Below are 18584 nucleotides of genomic sequence, written 5' to 3' on the forward strand. Positions count from 1 at the left end.
AACATTGGTATTTTTATAGGATCTCTCTTGAGAAGTTCATCTGTCTGAAAAGAGATTTTTGTGCTCAGTGACAAAGTTTTATTTTCCCTTATTTGACATGGCTTGAGCAATTTGGTTAAAATTATTCCCAGTGCTTTCTTTCCGCTGTGCTGCTTCTCATTGCCAAGCATGATGTTTTCTTGGTGTGTTGCCTGTGAAGTTTGTGATTTAGGGAAGCATTTTTGCAATGCCCAATGCTGCCCTGGAGGTGATTAAAAAGGCATCTGCAACTCAGGAAATCAATTTGGTGGTTCTCTACTGCTTTAACCCTTAATGTAATGCTTTATTTCCTATGCTAAAAAACACAGTAAAGTTCAGTCATCCTGCATTTCTCTGGGATTTCTAGATGGCTAAAGTGAAAATATTAGCAAAGTAGTATGTCTGAATTTCTGATCTCTAGAGTATAGGCAGCTGTGTACATTGAGAATCTCCAACACTGATCTCTCTTCTGTGGGTGGACTCTTGATATAATAGGATCATTTCTGTTACAAAAGATAGGCGTGCACTTGTTTTTTTGTAGTTGAGAGCACTTCCTAAGAAAGTGAGAGACATGGTTACTGTTCTTCCCTCAGTCTGAAAGCGTTCCAGTCTGCACCTGCATCTTCCAGAAGTGTGCCATAAATGACAAGCTGTAACATAATTTGGAGCAGATAATGCTGAGCAGTGTGTCTTCTGGGTGAAAAGGGACAAAAAGGGGTGTAACACTCAAGCCTCATTACTGGGTCACTCAGCTGAGCAAAGGGACATCTGGGCTTGCTTTCATGTTCACACAATCGTTTCTGTATTGTACACAACGTTTTGGAAATAGGGACCAGACTCCCATTTCCTCCTGAGTGTCCTCTTCCAAACTCCTCTGCAGATCTGTATGTGGAGGTGCAGGTGGATTGTTTGCTGAATAAACTTTGGTGTGGCTGAAACGTCACTTGGAGACCAAGTACGTTTTAGTTTATCAGCGAAGCTAAGTGCAGACATTCTGAACTCCACCTTAGCTATGACACAATAAAAAGGTAAATAATGAACTTTTTAACTTGCAAGGATTGTGACAAATCAGGCACCTATTGAATTTCAGAAAGGGCAACTGATCTATCAAGTTATTTGTGTACGGTGTTTTTAAATAACTTTGCTGTTTACGCATATAGTGTACTTGAGAATCATCATTTGATCACTTCTCTTTGATAACTGCTTGGTGTGTTGATGTCTGGAAGATCTGAAATCTGTTAGAGAAGATTGGCCTTAAGATATTGGTGTAAACTTAGGAGCTCTCTAGTAATGTACGTAGAGTGATTTATGGCCAGTCCCCCAGCATTAACTGCGTCTGAGTGTAAAGCTGCTTTTAAGGGCACGTGTTCAATCTGTGAGGCTGAGCACAGGGTAGCTGTGGAGTCGTGCATTAAGCTGTGCTGGGTGGAGAGAGTCAAACTTTGGAACTTTGATTCTATGATGGAAATACAGGGATTAGATTGATGTTGTAGTTTCTTCCATAAAATACCTCACCCGTGGCTCTAAAAGAGAAGGGGTGGAGGGGGAATCTTATACTTGCAAAGTACAAATGGTCTTTTATTAATTACTTTAATAAATATCAAAGAATGAAAGTCTTCAGGCAGCCTGGGACGTGCAATTTTTTTATTTTTTTTTTGGGGGGGATCTATATGCTTAATTGCTAGCAAGGTCAGAACTGGCTTGATTCAAAATCAGCTTAAAGGTTTCATCAAGTCAGAGTGTTAGTAGAGAAAGATGGAATATAAATAAAAGAAGAAACTTGTATAACCTGCAAGATAAGCAGAAAGAAAAAGAACACTTATTAATTTTTCAGATACTCGGTGGTAACTAAGTATGGTCTCATAATGAACTTGTCACAGGGGGAAAAAAAAAGTTTCTATCCCTCCCTGAACTAACTATTAGTTACCTTTTTGCTGCCAGTCTGTCTGTGTCCCGTCCAAAAGGGGTAGTACCCCATCTCTTTTCTTACCTTGCCATTCCAGCATTACACTTCTTACCAAAGCTGATATGGCTACAAACTTTTTTTGGAAAAAAAAAATGTTGTTGGTTTTTGTTTTGTTCTGTTAAGTTTGCTTAATTTTTTCTTTCAGTCATGACATCTAGATTATGGTTTATAAGAGTCTTGTTTTTAAAATCTTATGTTTCAGGCTGTTACTATAAAGTATGTTGGTATGTAAATAATTGGAACTGGAAATAATTTCCGTGCTAGAAAGCTGCTTTGTAAGATAGTCACAGATGAATTAATGTGAAATCATATATACTCTTGTGCTGAATTTATTTGCTTACCTTTTCTCTCCCATGTTTCATTTATTATTCCACTTCTGAGTTCACTGAAGGCAGGTGACTGTACTCTTAAACTGATTGAAGGAATACAGATGGATGTAGGTAAGTGGGTGGGAGTCTGAGGAGTTGAAATTTATGCAACTTGCACTTGAAGAGGTGAAAATTAGTCTGCCTTGAATATGTTTCTCAATTTTGCCTTGAAATTTGTTCCCACCTGGCAGTATTTTCGTGGAGGTTTCTGGTGTTTTTTGTATGAACTGTATCTTTTTTTTTTTTTTTTTTTTTTTTTTTTTTTTTTATGAGGAAAGGAGAATTTGTTTTGGTTTTGTTTATCAAGGGCTAAAGAAAAACTTGCTTATTATAACAGAGGTCTGCAATACTGTTACCCTTAAAACTGAGAAAGGAACTATAGCTCTTTACAGCTGTACAGAAAGCAGTGTATTCTTTTTTTTCCTCGCCATCTTAGAATAGTGTTTACAGCTCTTCGAAAATTCCACCTCATGTAACATGTTGTCAAGTGTCAGGTCCACTGACTAGTATTGCCACTTCTTAGCATCCTCATATGCTATATAAAAAAGGCTTGTTTTTTATACTGTTGTAAACTGAAACAAATATTGTTAGGCACAGCTGCTTCAGAAATGGCAATCTTCTATGTTCTGTTAAAAAGTAAAATTGTCTGAATGTTATGATGAAGTAATCACGCTCTTTCTTGAAAGAGTTTAGATTCTTGAACTATAGGGTGACATGTTTCCACTCCGCATCGCCTGCAGTTATCCAGCTGCTGCTGAGCAGTCATCCCTTCAGGCTTCAGTAAACGCAGTCAGTAGGGCATTCCAGCCAATATAACTTGTATGCGTGCTGCGTTTTCGCATGGTGCTACTTCTGATTTTTGAGTTCTGGTTTGTTCAGAGACTCACACAGGTTCTGTGTGGAGCCTGTCACTATTTAAACCTTGGATTGTTGGAATCCGACATGCCTTGAAAGATTTCTGAGGCGTGTAAATGACAGCATTTGCCCACCATTTGTGGGAAAGAAACCTCAATTCTCCTTTTTGTATTATTATTATTTTTTTCCTCCTCCATCTTCAAGAGTCTTTTGAGAGGTTGGGCTCTTTCCTCTCACAAACTGTGTTGGCCATTGGCTTAACTCTTGGCTCCTAGCCGTGGGAGCCATTGTTATTCTAGGCAGGTTGGTCATTTTTGGTCATATTCATGGTCATTTTGTATTTCAGTTCCACAGCTGATCTCCCAGCCAGGTACTAAGAGTGATTGTCTTTCTAGGCCACATTGTCTCTGACGCCTAAATAGTGCTCTGTGCCAGGCTTTTGTAGCTTCCTCTAGAGGTGCTGCGCTTTGTTATTTGCTGACCGATCTTTCAGCAAACAGCTTGCTGTTGTTCAAATTATATGACAGCACCTTCCAGTGTGGCAAGACACATGCAGTGTTTTCAGGAGCCTTCCTCCTAACCTTGCTACTCTCATTTTATCAGCTCATAGCAACAGATGCATTTTTCCTGGAGTGAGGTGGGATTTTTTTTTTCTTAATGCTGTAACTGCAAAAAGCCATGTGCCTTAGGAAGAATGGAGCCAGCACGTGAGTGCCAGATATTCACAGGTTCCAAGGCATGTTTGCAGAGCTCTTGGCCTGTATTTCATGTTCTGAGAGGCACATAGGATGTAGGACACTGAGAAAGAAGGGGTTACAAAGTCTCTCTCTTTTCAGGAGGTCTGATAGATGGAACATGACATATGTGCCTGGAATCTTGGTAGCAGAATGGTGAATAAGACTCTTATTTCTAGACCACATATATGGAATGTAATCAGATGTTGTAGTGACAATCTTTCAGGACAGCTTTATCCTGTTGAAAACTTGACAGCTTCCCATGTTTATATCTGAGGTGGTAACTTCTGCTCCTGAGCCAGGCGGTAGCCACTATGTTTCTTAGGCAAGCCGCTGATTCCCCTGGTTGGTAGTCTGATGAAAAAATGGGTAAGTCTCAAATGTCTGCCTGTAGCTTTTTCCAAATACCAACCTCCATCTGTGTCTTCATTAAGCAGAATGCCCGAGCTGATCTCACAATTTAGAATCTAATTACTGTAGTTCTGTAATGAAGGACAATGCGATGACCTATCAAAAAGTTACATAACCTGAGGGGAGCTGCTGGGAGTCACCCATGATATGAGTGCCTGTGTGGATTATCAAGTGAAGATAGAGACATCACTTACTGGTATTCGGAGTTCTTTGACACATGTAAATCTGCAAGTAGCTTTTTTCCCCGGCCATCTTTTCCCTTCCTTTCTGTCCCACTTGCAAATATTTGCATTTCAGGAAAAAAAAAAATTAAAAAAAATTGCAGAATGTGCTACCCAGAATCTTAAATGTGAGAACAGACAGGACACACCACATCCTATCCAATGTTGCGGGAAGAAAAAGTGGTCTAGTCTTGGTGTGAAGGTGCATGTGAACCGTAAGGAACTGATGAGCTGTTGCTCCCATCTCACTAACTATTGTGTGTTTCTTCAAAATATGAAGTAAAGACCACTAGCAGAAGACTGGATGCAGATCTATTGATTTAGCTTTAAAGAATTTTAACTATCTTTAAATCCATCGTGATTCCAGAAAGCAAATCAGTATGGATTCTAAAACATCTATGGACCAGATATCGGATAAAGTAAAGGAGAGAGAGGAAAATAAATCTATTTTATTAGATAAAATAGAACAGTTGTGTTTTTTTATTTATTTTTTATTTTTATAAAGAGAGGTATAAGGTCTAAAGGGAAAGAAAATAGGATTACTATTAGAGACTGCTGAGGGAGGGGAGTGGAACAATTAGCTGTGCTAGAGAAAGAGGCTGAAGAAAGATATTCTGGGAAGGATCATGTTCAGTTTTAGCAGTGGATGTTATGAAATACAAGAGATTTGTTTGAGGTTCTAATTACTCACTAAGCTGTGTCAGCTCACCTTTACAATCAGGGCTGTCTAAAGCATTAAGATGAACATGGGTTTTATTTTATCATTATTATTATTTTTTTTTAACCAGCATCTCTTTTAATTTTCTTAGTACCATTATATGGTAGAGCAGAGGGGATTACTGTAATGCAATTTATATACACTTTCTACATTTTTTTTCTCTGAAGATTTTTTTTTTGTCCTCTGTGAAGGAGGTGATCCTTCAACATGTCACCCTTGCGTAAAGGGATTGCTAAAAGAAGCTTTAATCTTTGTAGACTGAAAGAAAATGGAAGCAAATATTTTAGTAGCAACAGCCATGAGCAGGAAAAGAAGTGCAGAAAGTTATTTCAGGAGCCTGCTTCCAGTTGAAGCCTTTCCTTTGTGCAATGTAATGGTTCTGGAGGAAAAAACAAGGTATATTTTAAGAAGTATTAAGCAAAGAGGGAAAACAGACATTCAAGAAAAAAAAAAGAAAGGTGAAATAGCTGGAGGATTATGAGCCCACCCACTAATCACTTGAGTCACAAGCAGAGACTGGGTACAAGTTCAAAAAGGCCACTTTCCTTTCCTCCATCTGTGTATATGTGACCTACTAGTCCAGTAACAGCACCACACAGCCGGGTAGCATTGCTAAGACTTGGAAAGCGCTGGCTTGGAGGTGGACAGCCTGCTTCATGTGCTGTGCCAGCGTGGCCAGCGTAGCTGGTGGCTTCAAAGGGGCATGCAGGCAGGTACTGAGGGTGGCAGCGGGGCAGGGGCCAAATCCCCCAGCACACAGCAGGGATGGCAGCTGGGGGGAAACTGAGCGTTCACCCAGGGAAGTCCAGTCCATGCTCAGCATCAGGGGCTGGATCAAGTGGGCATGTGGCTGGGTGTGGCAGCGCAGTCATAGCATGGTCAAGGGCAAGAGGCACTTTAAAAGCATTGTCCTGGCAAAATCTGGGCAGCCACTCAATGAGGCTGCTTTGGGCATCTTCTTTCAAGGCCACCAGCTGCACTGGCTATAATTTGGCCTTGTGCCTAGCCAAACCCCCAGGACACAGGTTTGTACTCAGGGCCCAGACATACTGGCAGAGTTGCATTTCACATATTTAAAATACCTTTCTCTGTTAAGTAGGCTGGTGTTTAGAAACATAATTCATTTACGTAACATTTTTTTTTCTTTCTTTATTTTTTTTCATGAAGACTGCTTGCATTTTAATTTAGGAATCCCAATTACCTGTCTTAAATAGTTGCTTCAGTCTGGGAGTTTTATCTTAGAGTTTCTGTTGTGTTTGTTATTAACTTGTTTATTTCATAGCAGGTACTATCAAGACATTCTGACTTGTCTATATGTACTGCCCATTTCTCTGTGACTAATTATTCTAATAGTGCTTCAGGACTAAAACAGCATTGCATCTTGCATCTGTGTTGAAAAGATTTATATTAAAACGAGTTATGAGATTACAGTTCTCAGACTCTATGCATCTCCCTCAGCAGCCAGGCTGGTTGAGAGGTGAAGCCTTAGTGCACAACTCTAAATTTGTTTCTGCAGATAACAAAGTAAGGATGAAGATGTCTTCAACCAAGTCTCTCATCAGGGCAAAACGTCTGTTTAGTCTTCCCTCAGTGTTCCTGAAAGTTCTTAACCACTAAAAAAAATCATATTGATTGTCTGGATTTGTCATCGAAGAGTTATTTTAGTTTTTGAACAGAGGCAGGAATGAATTTCCATTTTTCTAGGCACTGAGGAAGAGATTTTATGTTAAATAGATGTAATTTGGATAAAAAGCCACCCACTTTTCTTGTAGGTGTCTTATAGAATCTGAATGTTACGCACAGGATCTACTGGCAGTTCATTATGGTAAAAGTGACAGATAATTTTTCCAGAAGCTAAAACAGCTATTACTTTATAGTGGAAGTATGCTAGTTCAAATTGGCCTTACTATGGTTAAAGATCAATAATTCAGCGAACAGTATAGATGCTCTTCTTTTAAAGGAATTCACAGTTAATTTCATTGGAAAGCCATAGCCGAAGATAGAAATTTGTAAACAGAAAGGTACTTGTCAGCTTCTACTTCTTAACATTTTCTTTTCAAAGGGAAATCCTGGAGTATAAATGCTTTGATGTGGCAGTAAACTCTACATTAGCCGGGACTGAAGACTCATTCTTGATTTTGATTTTAGTTTTAAGCTCTCGTGACATTAATTTAATGATCATGTCTTCAGCTGAGCTGATACCCGATTGATATGGTTATGTAAAAAATCAAATTCTCTTTGGAATTTGTCTTGGAAAACATCTTTTCATCATGATTTAAGAGGCTACAAGTAGACAGTATCATTGAGGCAAACAAATTGAAAACTGTTTGCCCACTCATTCTCTGCATTTGAGTTCTTAGGCAGAAAGTTTTGTGTGGTTGAAGTTCACCTAGGGCATTGGCTTTGGGCAGTAGATTTTGGCTGTTAGAGTTGGATTTGATACTTGTGGGTCCTTTCCAGCTTGGGATATTCTCTGCAATAAATAATGAAGAGCCATAAACACCACTTAAATAGGTAGAGCTTTATATAGGTAAAACTTTAAGGAAAAGGTTACTACTGATTATTCTCCTTCAGATATTTTATAAATGATGTGTTAAGCAGGAAGAAAATGTGCTTAGCTGATGCTTAGGGATACTAAAATGGCTGAAGTACAGTTACAATTTGATAGAAATTAAAACCACGGGAAATCTGAGTTCTCCTCTCCCTTTATTATTTTGGCCTTGGAACTTCTGATGCTGCATATCTTGGTACCTTAGGGCTATTTTTAGCCTTTACAATTGGTATTCCTTTGCAGCATTGGAGAGTAGTAGGAAATTACTGTCATCAATCCCTGAATTGTAATTTGCATTGAGATTTCAGAGTCTTGCTTTGTATAAAAGCACCATTGTTACTTTGATAATCACAAAATTTCTTAAATGCACAGCAGCACTCTTCACTGCAAATCTGGATAGCTGAGTACAAAGCTGACGTGCAAAAATATGTCAAAGACTGTGTATAGGCAGTAACTGTTCCTACAGCTGCTTGCTTGGTTTTTCTTAGAAAAAGGAGCTGAAGGGGAGAATTGCAATTTACTACTGGAGCTGAAGGTTATTAGTACACTTTTTTTTTTCTTGTCTTTAAATTTTGTCATTACCTGCCAGTACAGAGCATCCTCAGTGATTACTAAGTAGCATATTAAAACTGTTTTTCAGATGTGGGTTTTTTGTTGTTTGTTTGCTTGCTGTTTTCCCATTTTGCTAGCATGCAGATGGGGGTTGGGAGCGGGAAATAAGGGGGCGAGGAGAGAGCATGTTCCAGAGGATGCCAGGATGACTTCAGTTATTGGATGACTGCTGTCTGATGGATGGAAAAAGGAGGAGTAAACCTTTCAGTCTGCATTGATAGAGCTGAAACACAGAAAGCCAGTTTACAGGTAAGGGAGGAAAAAAAAATCCTTAATAGCTGTTCTTGATCCTTGCCACAGTATTTCTTGGCTTAAAAAAAAAAAAAAAAAAAAAAAAAAAAGCATGTGCAAGCATCTTACTGTTTGTTCCTCATTAATGACTATGAAGCAGTTTCTTAGCTTATTATTTCTCCTTTGTAGGAGATTTCAACTTAGATGAGATCCATAGGCAGTGAAATCATAGGCATGCCTAATGCAATCTGATAACTCTCATTTGACAGTATGGATATTGCATCTCATTGATGCTGAAGTTGTTCATAAGGCTATAGGAAGAGAAATCTTACATGTGATGGAAATACTGTTGAAAATACAGTGTATGCTACCAGCAGTAAAACAGTGCAGGAAAATCTAAAAATGTTTTCTTTGAGTTTGGGTAGGAAAATGGACTTAAACTGTTTCAAAAAATGTGCATATTTTTATTTAGTGTTGAACATACAGAAAGAGTGGCTCCTCATAGCAATTCTTAAAGGATGAAGGCTGTATTGTGGATTTTTGTATTATTTCTTTATTAGGAATGTATCTGGTTATAATTCAGTCATACTTTTTTTGTCATAAAAGTGCATATAATTAAATTATGCATACAAGATAGACAAATCTTGTAATTCTTAATGCAGCTACATACCAGATTCAATAAACTGTTGAAGTAGGTTGTATGAAACATATTTTACCAATTTTACGTGTTATCAGTAGCTTTAAGCTCACAGAAATTGAGGATGGCAAATAGCAAATAACTCACTTGTTACAGAAAACAGGATTGTTTATCAAGCTACATTATTTGAGGGTATAGAATTACAGTCCTGGTTCCACCGAAAATTTTGGAGACACCAGTATTTGCCTCCCTGGGGTGCAGATTTCAATGTGTGAACTCTAATGACTTATTTCTGTATGCTTTACATGTAGCAAATAGCTATTATAGTACAGGACCCCATTATGCTGGTGTGAATCAGAAATCTTGATTGAAATAAATGAGTTGTGATTATATATTGTTGCCAATGTATAGATTTTTTTTTTTTAAACAGTCATTTACATTACTTGACATTACTGGTGGAGATAGCACTGTGGTGGGAGTTGATTCAGATAACTGTATTTTTTGTTAAATTTAATCTCATTATTATATTAAAGGAGCTGCTGCAGATGTTCGAGTAACCACTGTATATTTCTGATGTGACCTTTTTTTCCTGGAATTTATTGAAGTTAGTTATAATAATCTAAGAAATACCTAGTTTTTAAGCAATTTTTGATATCAAGTATTTTGTGGAAGAAGTTCCTGTTTAAATAATCGATTGTTCCTTAGCAGTTGTTAATTTTTGTGAGACTTATCTGTGTCTTTCAATACTGTATTCTGAATTAATCTATTGATAGAAAAATTGGAAGTGTTATTTTATGAACAGCTAGCTTTTAATTAGTTGTTCATCTTCCTACCCCACTGAAAATATAGTCAGGGGATTATCTAGTTGTCACAGTCCATTTATACCCCATTGAAATAAAGGGAAGGATTAGAAGTTTTCAGCTTAGTTTGAGATTATATAACTGTATATTCATAAAGCTAGATTCTGCTAAAATATTAGAATTTAGTTTTACTAGATTTGAGAGATTAAAATCAGTAAATGCATATATTCGGTTTTCTTGTATTCACTTAGAGAAGACCTAAATTTCTCAAAATGGGACTTAATTAAAAATTAGCTGGAGAAGGACAATAAAACTCTTACTGATTGCTAAAGAAGAGTGGAAGAAACTCTGTCTTTTGTCCGCATTTTGTACATCTAACCAGCTGTAAGCATAAGGTGTTGTTTCATTTCCTTCTAGCCATTTCTTCAGAGAATGGAGCCTGATGTAAGTTTGCTAAACAAAAAATCAGTAAGACTTAGTGATTCACAAAATTATTCTGAAAAACTGAGAAACTGTTTTTATATCTGCTATTCACTGGAATATGCACACTGGTAAATAATAAGTGAAAAATAGATGAGACGCATCCTGATATTTGATTATTTGTAAGCAGTTGATATGTATCTGAAACCATAAGGAAAACATTGAATTAAATCTCAGATTTGTATGTTTCACCCCACTTTTTTTTTTTCCTGAAACGAGAAATTTTACTCAAACCAGCTCCAGTAACAGAGAGGAGTTGATGAAAACAAAGATCTAGTTCCACATGTATTTAAATTATTCTGTCTCCTTGGAAACGCCACTGCTGCTGATGGATTTTGCTTTTGCTGGCTAAAAATATCTACTTAATAATGACAATGTGAAAGATACTGGATAAAACCACTATGTGTGTTACTAGTTTTAAAGTTTCCTAATGATTCAGGTATTCTACTGAACCACAGATTTACACTTTCTATCCAGTATTCCCTATCAGCTGCTGCCAGCACTCATCAGCTTGGTGGAAATGAGATAAACTCATTAGCTTTGGTTGCAGACCCTACTGAGAAGCGAGCGTGAGAGTGGGAGGCAGGACAGCTGAAGAATTAGAAAGCAGGCAGCAAGTTGGAAAAAAGTTCCTGGTGGGGGTGTGAGCATTTATTGTGCAATGTACTTGTGGATACAGGCTTACTCTCAGTGGACTCAGGAAAAGCATGTTTAAGCCCTGCCTTTGTACATTTCCTTTGTGCAAATAAAATATATATGTTTAAATACGTTGCAAATCTTTTGTGAAGATTTTCTCATCAGCTGTATGTGTAGACGGCTAAAAAATAATAAAAATTATTTTAAGTTAAATATTCAATTGTCTTAAACAAAAGCTCCAGACTAAATCACTCAAAAACCGCTTGTTGTAAGCAAGTAATTGCACTGGTAAAGAATATCATCCTTTAAAGAATTAATTCCACTATTTTTTTTTTATCCACTTCTAACTTACTGATTCCCTGCATATATTACAACTTCTTTTTTTGTTAGCTGGTATTCAGTAGATATGAAAAATGCCACTCTTCTATTTATTTTTCTCTCTCTTCATTTCCATTGGTTGGCTTCCTGACTGTGCCAAGAAAACAGAACAAATGACAGATGTTTCCTTAGTGCTGCGTGGTGGGCAAAATGTGCCTCTTTTTTATTTAGTTAGTATATATGTGCTTTGTTGTGGCATAGATCAAAATCAATGATTAATTTTCCAGCATTGAATGAGGCATTTTCCCTGTTCTGCAGTGTCTCAAAGGCAACATTAAAATATTACATGGTATTGTTACATAGATAAATAATTAATCCTCTGCAAATTAATACTAAAATCCATTTTTAGCTGACAACACGAGTACCAAAGGTTACTTAAAGTGAAAGCTGAGTGCTTGGTTTTGATTAATTGAAATGAGTAAGAGGAAAGGATCTGGTATCTTTCATTCTATAAGAGAGTATTAACATATTAATAAGGCAAATTAGTAAATGGATTATAAAAACTTTTCTATAAGAACAATAAAAATTAATCATAGCAGGCTTTCATGTTGAGATTTTTTTTTTTTTGTATTAAGGTGAGAAAAGCTGAGTCACAGTAAAATTAAAGACCACTTTCCTACAGTATGTAACATAAAATTCCATGGAGATAATAAGTAAATCTGATCATTATTTAAGGAAGCAAAGGTCTGATAAGTTACTGGAAGTAACATCAGTGTGTTTTTACAGCTGTAGCTGAGTTGTGCCAATTTGACGTGATTCCTTTGATTTCTGGGTATAGAGGCAGAACTTCTCATCCTCTGAAAACTGTAATGAGAAAGTTTGTCACACATTGCATGTCTCTGTGCAGAATTTGTGGAAGACAGGGATGATAACATGGAGAGAGTACTACCTTTTTTTTTTCTTTTTAATAGCAAGTTGTAGACAGATAAGCTGAAGTTTCTGCCAGGTTAGTGTTTTTTTTTTGTTGTTGTTTGTTTGTTTGTTTTGTTTTTTCTCCATTTCTTTTCTGCATTATTTGTTTATGCCTGAAAAAGGAGAGAATTTAATTGTTCCGTGCTATACAGCTGGTATCAGACTACATAGGTGAAGACAGGCTCTCCTCTCCCCCCAAAATACCAACCCATCCATTTCTCATGTTTCTAACCCCTCATCACCTGACGTCAGACATTTTTAAGACATCCTCTCATGTATAGGTAACATCATTATTGTCAATAATTATTGCAAAAGCAAGGTAAGAAGGATTTGTTACTTCGATATGTAAAATTTGTGCATACACATGCATGTCCCCATTCATACAAAAACCATTAAGCTGGAAGAGTTTACTCATGTCTTTTTGGGTAAAAGAGGAAAACATAGTTCAGAGTTACTTTTCCAAGTATGCTCTAGGACATTTTTGTTTCACTAGCTTAGGTTGGTTCTTCTTGTAGTTGAGGTTCATTTTTTTTTTTTTTTTTAAACAAACAAACGTAACTCTGTTGTTAAGCACTAAAGATTTCAGAAGAAACATTGTACCAAAATGCAGGAATCATGGGGCAGAAAGGAAGAACTACTGAATTCGTGCTGTCTCTGTTAGCTGTTGGCAATGGTGAACAAACAGACAGGCTGTGTTTAAATACATGCTGATTTGCTCCCTGTTGCATGCTGTCTCAGCTGGAGAGGTCTGAACGCCCTTTTGGCACATACTGGCTAAATCCATAGTGTATGTTGGCAGGGGTATCCTGAGATATACAAGATTTCCTACCATTTTGTGCAGCTCCTCAGCAGGCAGTGTACAAGATGTTCACAAAAGAAGGGTGTGGAAGATGAGTACTGAAATAGTATGAGGATGGATTGCAGCTTATCTACTAATGTTTCTACCTGGTCTAATATGCAAAATTTAAATTAAAGAACATTCATTTTTCAGCGCTTTTTAAGTTGTTCGCATTTCCAATCTCCACTACAGAGCTGGACCCTACTGCTATTCCTGTTGCTGGGAGCAGATTAATGCAAAGGCACTGTGCCAAAAACATGCTGAAAACACTGCTGGTGGTCTCAGAATTGCATTCCAGTTACGGAATGCTAGTGAGGGGTTAAGCAAACCAAACGCTCTGTCCTTTTGCAAACAGATGCAATAATGATGTGTTGCTAGCATGCTGTCTCATACAGCGAACAGTACAGTTCTTCCATCACTTCCATGTTCACTCTTTAAAAGGCTGTGTACCTGTAAAAGTCAGTTGTCAGGTGGCAGTGTCCTGCTTACATCTCAGTTTTGTGGACAGTTGACATCTCCTGGCCAGAGCTCTGCCTCACACTGTCCTTCTGCAGCACATTCTAAAAAGTAATAAGCCTTTTCTTGGTTCACATACAATCTTAAAATTTTATTCTGGGATACAGATGCTTCAGTAATGGAAGCCAAATAAGTTGCACTGTTTCTGTTCCTCAAACAGAAGCAAGAGAACATCTTCTGCAATACTGTTCAATGAAGAGATTTTAATTATTACTGAAATTTCATCATCGAAGCTTAAAGTCTTACAGAAGATAATTGGTCAGCACCAGGTTGCTGGTGGTTTACCTGAAAACTTTGGTGAGGACTTTGTGACAGGCCCAGCTAAAGGTGTCCTAGATGACTTAGATGAAGGTTAGGTATTATGAGCCTGAGTTTGTGACCCATCTTTAGCACGACTTGCTTCTTGATCTTCTGTTTGCCTGTAGGAAACAGTACCGTTTATGCATCATTCGCTCATGTGGAAGCAGTTTTTGATGCAGCAAATTTAAAAAACTATTATGAATGAAACACAGCCTCGAACTGTGTCCCTTCTGTAGGCAAATCTCATCTGGAAAGGAATGTCTCTTTCATTGTTGAGTGCCTCTGAATCTACTTCTGCCAGGTTGCACCCTGGAGGCCTGACTACAAAGTTCCTGGATGTCTGCTTGAATTATCACTGCCTCTTACCCCCTCTCTCTTTGCTCTTCAGGCACCATGCCTAGGAGAAGGCATTCCAGAAGACCTAGGAGAACCAGCCTAGAATTTTCTTGTTTACTGAATTGTTTGTGTGTTTCCTGTAACTGTTGAACTCAGTCATCAGAAAGCTGCTTTAATACTGTTATATACGGACATCTTATATTTGTGTGGTGGAGAAGGGGATATGTGCACACTTGGTATATGTAGGACCTTATGGCATGCTCTTGGAGACCTTATGGCATGCTAAGGGTGACAGATTTACCACTGACTATTGCATCCATACTGCGTGCAGGGAGAGGAGGTGAGCATATGTCAGCATCCCTATGGCATTCTAAATTCATTGCTGGTGGAGCTAGTGGCGCGTACAGTGGAGTGTACAACAATGTGTAGGCAGTCTAGAAGATTCGTGGATTAGTACTCAAGTGTGAAATCAGGAGTGCTCTAAAGCGATGGTATAGAAACCCTGCAAAGAGCAGACTTGGCAGGATTTGGCTTGCAGTGCCGGAACAAATTCCCTAGGTTGAAATACACAGCCTTATTCCTATGGCATTTACTTAGTGCTATGGATTTAGCTAGACTGAAGCAAGAAAGTAAAGGATTTTCCTAGTTTATAACTGTGTAACTTGACCACTGCTATAAGCGCGAATTTACGAGTAAGATTATACTAATGGTATTCCTTGTTGCTTATGCAATAATCTCAAAGTAGAATTATCTTGCTATGTGGTTTTAGTTTTTACAGGCTGTACTAGTGAAATTATCAGAGCCTACCTCTGACAACTGGTGCTTGTGATTAGAGCTGCCAAATACACCAAAACATGTATTGCAAACATTAATTTGAATTCTGAACAGCTGTTTGATTCATGTTCTTGTACCTCTGTTGTTCACTGTTTGCAAGCATTCATGCAAATGGATTTGTGTGTGCATTAATGCAGTCCTTTACATGAATAGTCATTTTCACAAGCAAATGGTATTCTTTGTGTGAGTGATGTTGTCGCTATAGATGCTTTCAGTTATGACTCCTTTTTTTTTCCCTTTTCAAACTGTCAGTTACCCAAAGAGCAAAATAATAAAGCATGATATGTGTAACTAAGCAAACACCTTGATTATTTCATGACCGTCTCTGTTACTGATGTTTTTAAGCAGATAAGAAAAATTCTTAAAAATATATCAAGTTGTTTGTGAGCTAAGAAATAGACGTATATTCAACAAGAATATTAATCACAACAAATAACCCAAACATCTCTGCTTGTGAGCATCAATATTCATGATTTAACTGTGAAATGATTTGCCAAGTCTCCCTAGCATGTTACAGTACATGCTGACTGGCCAGTGGGTGGGAGTTGTTTGTGATGAGTACTTGCAGTAATGTTTTGTGTATAACATCTGTTTTCTGCATCCTCCTGTTCTGTTTGCAGTCATTTACACAGAAGTGGGTTTTGTTTGGAAGAGAACCTGTATTGCTACTTTAGAGTTTACTTTATGTTTTTCAGTACTTTGAATTGATACAGTTGAGATGAGGCAAAAGACTGTGTGACTCATACGTCAAGTCTTTGATGGCTGCCTTTTATTTTCATCTTCAGGTAAGAATTAGGTAGATTTTATTATGGTATGTGATCAGCTCTCAAGAAGGAATTAGTGCAGAATAAGATTTCATAAGTGAACAAAAGAAGCAATTAATTGGACTTTATTTTAGCCTAGATGCCTTTGTGTTCTTGGATTTGTATCTTGTTTTTCCTGAGCTTTAGTCAGTAACAGTTTCCTATAGTGAGCAGGAAAATATATAATCTGAGGCAGGGAACTATTTTATTATTGCATATCTGTTCCATTTTATGTTGTGGCTACTGCATATGGTACATACTTGATGTTTATGACTTCACAGGTATGCTTTGTACTTGTTCTATTTCCCATAAGATGATATATGAGCTGTATATATATATATATATAGTGCTGAATTTTACAACACAGTCATTTATTTGTAGAGTATGAGTAGGATGAGCATGTCTTGGTTTTGTTGTCATTAACCGAGGATTTTGTGAATTCCCTATTTCTATATTGCAGCTTTTTGTGTGTTTTCTTAGCATCTTTTAGCACATTTCAAACAGATAGCAGAAGTGCAAGTTAGGCAGCACAGGGAGAGTTTAAAGCATTTCTCCTATCTCACAAGGTACCAGTGCTTTTTGTTTTGTGGATTGTTTTTTGTTTTACTTTTTTTTTTTTCTGTCGATGGGTGGCAGTGAAAGACTGGTGGCAGCATGTCTTACAGGGGAACATCACAGCAAAAATGTCTCCTAGTACCACGGATAATGCTGCAGTGTCACCCCTCCCTTCCACTCACCAGTAATTCTTTACCAGCTCTTCTGGGGCTTTTCGCTGGTGTTTGGAGATTCCTGCTATCTGCAGGACTGCTGTAATGAGATTGTTACCATGGTTTTCTAAAATTTCCAGCCTTTTCAGGCACAAGAGGAAGTCAATCTAGCCAAGCTTTTGCATTATTTCACTCTGTAGGTTATGGGTAGCATTGTGACTGTTTTAAATGCCCCCTGCACCCGCATGGGGTTTTTCTCTTCCAGTAATAGCTCGCTGCTTCTGAGCCTGCGGATGTGGGGTGTCTGCCAGTTGTCTGGCACGGTGCAAGGCAGAGCCCGTTGCCATGGTGCCTTGAGGCCTCGCTTCGCCGGGCAGCTACCTGCAGCCGGGAGCTGGTCAAACCGTCCCTATGTGCCTGTAGCTTTTTCAGAGAGGAGAAGGAGAAAGGATGAATGTGGGGGATTGAGGAAAACGGATTCTCCTTCCAGCAGGCACTCATCCTGTGCTTCTGCTGAGGCAAGTTGCCATTTTCTCTCATAACCCTTGTCTGCATTGGGTATTTGATGCCTGACCTGCAGCTCGTGACAAGGCACATGTGGCTGATTTTCCTTGTTCGGATATACTGTTACCGCAGTTTGAGCTGTGCTTCGCCTTGGTGTAGATTAGTGCCCCATTAGCATGGTGAGGAGCGTGGCAGAGGATGATGCAGCACTTCACTGCGTGAGCACTTTGTGTTGTGAAGCATACATCAACGCACAGGGAAGCTTCCACTGCCTGCATCTTACTTGGTTGTGTGAGACAGCAGGGTGCTGGTCGAAGTCCATCTGAGTTTTTAGACAGCTATTTAATGATCATCCACAAAGGTCTGTTTTTAATTGAACTCTGCAAGCCGTCTTTTTTCCTTTTTCACCTAAACTGTCAGTTTGCTGTCTGACTAGCTGGTTCTTGTCTCAGCATTCGCCTCTGAAGGCTGAAACTTACTGGTATCTTACTGTGAGTTCGAGCATAGTGACTTATTTTTTAATTTCCATGTTCACTCTATTCTGGACATCTGTTTTTCTCAGTCACATGACATAGGTTGGTTCCTGTAGAGTCATGTACATTTGTGTACTGGATTTGATGCAGAAATGCACACCTTTGCTCATTTTTCTTCAGAATATACATACTGCTGTAGTACTTCTGTGTGTAAGAGATTAATCCTGTTCCGTGTGATGGACTGTCTTGGATATTTTGCTTTATTTTGCTTTTGCCATGTGACTGCAGTAGCTTCAGTTTGACTCCCCCAAAATTTGAAACTACTGATTCAGTTGTAGCTGTGATGCAGAAAGACTGACAATTTAGAGTTCCCTGTCCTAGTTCCCTGATTCTGGACTTTGGGAACCTTTATAGATAATACAAACTTTGTGGCTTCATTGCTGTCAGAAGTAGGGCTCCATGTTCCACTGGGATGTATCATGTGATCAACAGTGCGAAGTGACGCTTGGATAACCAGTACTGGGTTGTATGTTGCCAGGCTTATTGATCCAGGAGGTGTGGATGTGTCACACAGGTACTGCACGATGTCTGTGTAAACAAGGCATGGGTTAAATGTATCCAATCGAACATGCTGCACTCCTGCGCAGATGTGCCTCTTTCTGAAGAATATTGCTTCTGGAATGGCAGCTGTTTATACAGATGTGATTCTGAGGGGATCTCCTGCTGGTACGTAGTGTGTACAAAC

The 18584-nt window shown here is 38.3% G+C and overlaps 1 protein-coding gene across 8 annotated transcripts in view; it reads left to right on the forward strand.

The window, feature by feature from the left end:
• CSRNP3 (cysteine and serine rich nuclear protein 3) overlaps window positions 1-18584 on the forward strand; it is a 102459-nt gene that overhangs the window by 7653 nt on the left and 76222 nt on the right. Inside the window, exon 1 of one of the 8 annotated variants that reach the window (XM_021272055.4) lies at window positions 8307-8703. The exons of 6 other annotated variants lie outside the window; for them this stretch is intronic. The gene's annotated coding sequence lies outside the window, so the exon portion shown is untranslated. Of the gene's footprint in view, window positions 1-8306; window positions 8704-15998; window positions 16138-18584 lie in introns of those variants that run through there. One more of the 8 variants, XM_027462034.3, reaches the window with a different exon arrangement.

This window comes from Anas platyrhynchos, chromosome 7 (genome assembly GCF_047663525.1).
Source record: "Anas platyrhynchos isolate ZD024472 breed Pekin duck chromosome 7, IASCAAS_PekinDuck_T2T, whole genome shotgun sequence".
In the NCBI taxonomy this organism is placed as follows: domain Eukaryota; kingdom Metazoa; phylum Chordata; class Aves; order Anseriformes; family Anatidae; genus Anas; species Anas platyrhynchos.